Source organism: Callithrix jacchus, chromosome 14, assembly GCF_049354715.1.
Source record: "Callithrix jacchus isolate 240 chromosome 14, calJac240_pri, whole genome shotgun sequence".
Taxonomy (NCBI): Eukaryota; Metazoa; Chordata; class Mammalia; order Primates; family Cebidae; genus Callithrix; species Callithrix jacchus.
In genome coordinates this window covers 109,238,870-109,244,912 of record NC_133515.1, presented here as the reverse complement: position 1 = coordinate 109,244,912, position 6,043 = coordinate 109,238,870, and positions in this window count along the sequence as shown.

The following is a 6,043-nucleotide window of genomic DNA, read 5'->3' as shown; positions in this document are numbered from 1 at the left end:
TACATGGATTTAGCCCTTAAACTAATCCTGTAAGGCAGTTGGGGAAGGCGTTATTATGCCCTTAGTAGAGGAGAAAATACACTCAGCAAGGTTAAGAAGCTGGCTTGGGTCACATGGGCATCAGGTGTTCGAGGAGCCATGAAACCTTTGTGCCGGGTCTCGGCTCCTCCCTGGTGGACAGCAGGGGCTGCATGGGGCAGCAGGAGCAGCAGGGGCTCTTTCATAAGACTTCCAGCATGTTGCTTTACTTCTCTGAGATTTAATGTTTGCTTCATAAAATGCAGATTCTAATATCACTTCCTAAAATGTTTTAAGAAATAGAACAAGTTAAAGAAGGTACCTGGTTTGTACTAGACATTTATAATATAGGTCACTATTACCACTATAGTAATTCTTCATAAAATAATTTTACTCAGGGAAGGCAGTTATTTTTATTTTAGCATGGTATAATTAAAACAAAACCCAATAACTATTAGACAACCTAGTTTTCCTCACCAGCTATTTCATATCTTGTGTGTCCCCTTAAACAGGTCTCTAGACACTGGGAGGCTCGGTTTTCCCCTCTGTGAAGTAGGAATGGACACACTTCCCCTGCCGGACTCACAGAGTCACTGTGGGAATAACGTCAGAGCATCAAAACGTGGAGGCCATTGTTCTTACTCAATTAGAGGAAATGTAACTTACTTATTTTCCAGACTCTGGGGAACAAATATTAAAAGAAAGAAGATCCTCTGTGTTGCCTGCTATTGTTTTCCTGTGATCTCAGGGCTCAGTAGCTGAAATGAGAGCCTCAGGGTGAAGAAAAACTACCAAGCTACCCATTACCTTTCAAGTCCAGGCAGCTCACCTGTAGCCAGAACAATCCCCTGTTTGGGGAGGGAACGTGAGGGCCTCCTTGCAGGACAAAAGTTCCCCCGTTAATCCTGCCCAGACGAGTCTTCTTTATTGGTGCTGTTAAATGACAAAATCACCTGATCCCTGAACAGCAGCAACAATGCAGCAAACCCGATGAAGGTGACAGAGCCACTGTGCTGTTTGCATAGAGAGAAGGAAAGAGACATTAACACTGTAGGTGCCTCAAAAAAGCCCCATAGGAGCATCCAACAGAGAGCCCCTGGGTGCTCCACAGAGGAGGGGCCAAGGCAGGAGGGGGACGTAGGGAGTCAGCAGCTGACCCAGGAGAAGTCACATTTCTTTTTTTTTTTTTTTTTTTTTTTTTTGAGACGGAGTTTCGCTCTTGTTACCCAGGCTGGAGTGCAATGGCGCGATCTCGGCTCACTGCAACCTCCGCCTCCTGGGTTCAGGCAATTCTCCTGTCTCAGCCTCCCGAGTAGCTGGGATTACAGGCACGTGCCACCATGCCCAGCTAATTTTTTGTATTTTGAGTAGAGATGGGGTTTCACCAAGTTGACCAGGATGGTCTCGATCTGTTGACCTCGTGATCCACCCGCCTCGTCCTCCCAAAGTGCTGGGATTACAGACTTGAGCCACCGCCCCGGGCCAAGTCACATTTCTTTCACTCCAAACTTCACCCTTGTGAAAACTGAATGTGTGGACTTGCTGTCTGCAGTAACAAGACAGAGCATTTAAAAAATACTTTTTATTTTTACAGGTTTAGGGGATACAGGGGCAGTTGTGATACACGGATCTGTTCCATCTTGGTGAAATTCGGGTTTTAGTGTAAGCATCACCAGAATAGTGTGCATTGTACCATTTGCTGATTGGTCACCCCTCCCCCTCCTGTTCTGTGTCTACAGTGCCTTTTCTTTTACTCTTTATTTAGGTCCATGTGTAGACATTCTTTAGCTCCCACTTATAAGTGAGAACAAGAGGTACTTGTCTTTCTGTCCCTGTGCTGCTTCCAGAGATGATGACCTCCAGTTGCATCCACGTTGCTGCAACAGACGTTATTTCGTGATTTTCGATGCCTGTGTAGCAGCCCGTGGTCTGCATACACCACATCTTCTTCATTGAATCAGCCCTGATGGACACATAAGTTGGTTCCATAGTTTTACTACTGTGAATAGTGCTGTGTTAAACATACAAGCACAGGTATCTTTTCAATACGATTTATTTTCTTTTGGGTAGATACTTGGCAGTGGAATTGCTGGATTTAATGGTAGTTCTATCTTTAGTTGTTTGAGAAATAGCCAGACTGGTTTTCGTAGAGGTCAGACTAATTTACATTCCCACCAACAATGTCGAAGTGTTCTCTTTTCTCCATATTCTTGCCACTATCTGTCTTTTTTCTTTTTTTTTTTTTTTTTTGACGTTTTAATAATAGCTATTCTGACTGGTGTAAGATGCTATCTCATTGTGGGTTTAATTCGAATTTCTCAACAAAAAAGTGGATTTATTAACAATTTTGGTTGCATCAGGAGGCCAGGGATTCGGTTTCATCAGGTACAAATGAGGAACAAAGGGTTGTAAAGACCTGCCTCGCACTCTGGTTAGTGCTGAGTGCCAAGGTTTTGGAGAAGCGTGGGCCGGCAGACATGATGGTGCTCTCAGGCCCTCAGTGGTTTAGTTTAGGCAGTGAGTCTCATGCAACCTATGGAACGTTATTTTTCTTTAACTACCAGGAATCTTGGAGGTACATCTAGGTGAAGGAAGAAAATTATTTTGTAGGAAGAAATTTGAATACTCTCCCGAGGTTGGGACATTTGCTAAAGGTTTTGAAGCATAGCCAGGAGTTCGCTGTCCAGAGAAAGGGAGACAAGCCTGGAAGAGAGACTCCTAGCTGTGTAGAGATCCATGGTGCTCACAGAGGGGAGGAGACCTGCTGTGGGGGGAGGGTGTTAGAGGAAGTAGCACAAGTCTAACCCAGACATCTCTGCAAAGGACCAGATCATTTCTTGAGGTACCAATTTGCCTCTTGTTTTTATTGTCGTAGAATCGTAACATTAGAGAGCAACTTTTTTCTTCTCCCCCCTAACTTTGCACCTGTTTCTCATAAAGACAAATAAGTGTTTGAATCAAAAAGACTTTGGGCAAAATAGGATTTTAACTTAAGGGGAAGGAGGGGTTCTGCCTGTCCAGAATCTTGCCCCCTCACAGCCTCTCAGGGAGGAGGCTGGACTGCAGAGATGGCTAATACTGAGGAAGAGAAATGGAGGGAAGCAAGACACGAGGTGGATGGTGAGTCGTTCAGCCTCAGCCAAGCCCAGGGGCTGCGGTCAGGCAAAGGGGCAATGGAAAGGACATCTGGGCTGCAGGGGGCCAAGCAGGACCTGCTCCAGGGCACGGTCACAGAGTCCACATCCTGGGCCCACTGCTGTGCTAGATGCCCAACTCCAGAATCTTCACATAATCCTGGGTTTGACCAGGAGCCCCGATAATTCACAAGACGACCATTTCTGTTAGCCTGGTGGATGGGGACTTGGAGCAGATGAGCTTTTCTTCAGAGAACTGCTCTGCCTCCAGCGGCTGCCCCCAGTGCTAATACATGGCTGGAAACATGCTGGGCTGCTTCTAAGCATTTGAGGTGCATCGGTCCACTTCATCCTCACAGCAGCCCGGGAGGGAAGTACTCTTTATACTGCCCCACTCTCCAGGCCACATAGCTTTTAGGCAGCAGAACTGAGATTTGAAATCAGGCAGTTTGGCTCAGAGTTCAACCTGTAAACTCCAGTCCCAAAAATTAAATAAGGAAAGAAAAGTCTGGGCCTTTTCTTGCAATTCACACTCTGCATGTTCGAAAGTGGCTGGTACTCACGTAGGCAACGGCAGCTGCAGGAGGCTTTTAAGTAGGAGAATGACAGAATCAAGCATGTAATGGACAAAGCAGAGAGAGGGAGAACTTTTCAAACACAGTTCGAGTTGTTGCCATATTTTCTACACAGAGAAGATGTCAGCTTGACATTGGCGGAAGGGACGTAGAGAGGAGAAAACATTCAGGAGAAGGTTCGGAGGTGGAAATCACTCCACAGGAGAGGGAAAGGTACTGATATCAAGTAATGACATTCATTTATATGAGATTTTGAGTGCACTTAAAAGACGGCCGAGAAGGGTTTTCACTTATTGCAGAGTGCATAGCGTTCTGTTCCTCACATATGTCCCGCAGAAGAACGGAAAGAAAGTGGGAATGGTCTCTGCCTTCCAGGCGTCTAGCCCCTCCAGAGGCACCATGATCACACCGCCCAGTGACTTTTATGGCTGCTCACTCCTTGTTTCTGTTTCACTGTGTGTTTAGGCGGCTGCTGTGGGAAGGGTTGGGGATAGACACCATAGAGCAGGGGATAGGATCTTGATTCTGGCCTCCTGGATTGTTCAGGTGAACTGTGAGGGAGGAGACCAAATATTTCAGCTGAAGTCTTGTTTTAATTGAGAAGTATTTTTGGTGAATTAGACAGTTTTACAAGTTTTAGGACTCCATTTCATTTACATTTATGCTGATTATTTATTTATCTATGCATTCATCCATCCACTCATCCATGGATTGATGTGTCAGGCATTTACTGAGCACCTGCTCTATGCAGGCTATGGTTTGTGCTGTGGGCGAAGATATCTAAGACATCATTTGCCACAACACAGGAGAGACAGATGCTTCCCAAAATCAGTGTTGGGGTACAGAGGGGGCGGGGTTAACGGCCTGCCAAAATCAGAGTTAGGGAGGTTGACTAAGCTGGAGTCGGTGTCAGGCTCCTCTGCTGCTTTCCCCATTAACCAGCTGTGCAGACTCAGAGACTTCAACCTCAGACTCGATTTCTTTACCTAGGAAATGAGAATATTGTTTTCAAGCTCACTACAAACTTGTCGAAGTTCTAAGTTCTCCATGTACACAGACAAGAGAACTTAGAGCTTCCAGCTTTGGCAAAGACTCACCCTGCTCAGAAGTTACTGCTGGGTTCTTTTTCTGTCCTGTTTTGCTCAGCTGTTTACCAACTCTGTAGCTCTTCCCTCACAGCTGTACACGGGGCTGGGCATTTTCTGTGAAGCATTTAGTAAACAGCAGCATGAAGCACCAACCTTGAGCCTGCCACCTGGGAGCCCTGGTGATCAAAGAGAAAGGGAGCAGGGGCCTCAGTGCCCAGGACCATCGTGGACATCTGTGCTGGCCTGGCAACAGGCGCAATCAGAGCCTGTTTCGTGTGTTCAGAAAAATGCAGGATCTTCTGGTCTCCACTTCCCTGAATTACCTGTTCGGGCTTCTGGTGCTGCTGGGCTCGGGCCTGGGTCTGCTCTGTGCACACGCTCCATCAGTGGTGGCGTCTCTGGCGTCACTGCCATCGGAAACGTCCTCAGTGTGGCTCTTTGTTCCTTCTTGCCGTGGGGTTGGGGTCGGTACACCTTGCAGGAAGAGCCATAACCGGCTTGGAGCAGCTTGATGAAAGGCAGTCTCACGGTTCTGAACACACACACAGAATCGATCACTACTCTCTTTCAAGACAGACTCCACCGACTTAGCGCCGTGTGGGAAAGGCATGGAGGACGCTTCCTGAGAAAGCATGTGGGGTTTATGTGCTTTCAATGAAAGAGCCCCATAAAAGCACAAGTTTAAGCAGCCTGTACCAGAGGACCCTGCCTCCATTCAGCAAGGTCGTAAAATGCTGATACAAGAGAACACAGCTCTGCCAGCCTGAATCTGGCAATCATTCATATTTACAGTACCACGTCTCTCTCTTTCATCCTCGACTTAACTGTGTTTGCTTTTGGTTCTCAATAGTAACTTTTAAGCCTTGAAATTAGAAATGGAAAGACCAGGAAAAAGATTGAAGAGACAACTAAAATCTTTTATAGCAGACTATAAAAAGACCATACAAAGCCTGTATCCGCTACTTTTAAAGAAAATTTATTAACGGGTTTTAGGAGAAGAATCTGATTGAGATGTAACATCTTGTATCTGAAGATGTTCTAGGACGAGAAAGCCCAGACAGAAAACATACGTCTCTTCATCCCAATCACTCACTCTAGAAATGAACATGCTGAATCATTTATATTAAGGACTCTTACTTTTACTCGCTAAAGAGGTTTCACCATCCTCTTCCAAAGGATAGAGGCAATTTATGTGAAGTTGGCTAAGGTAAAAATTAACATAATGCTA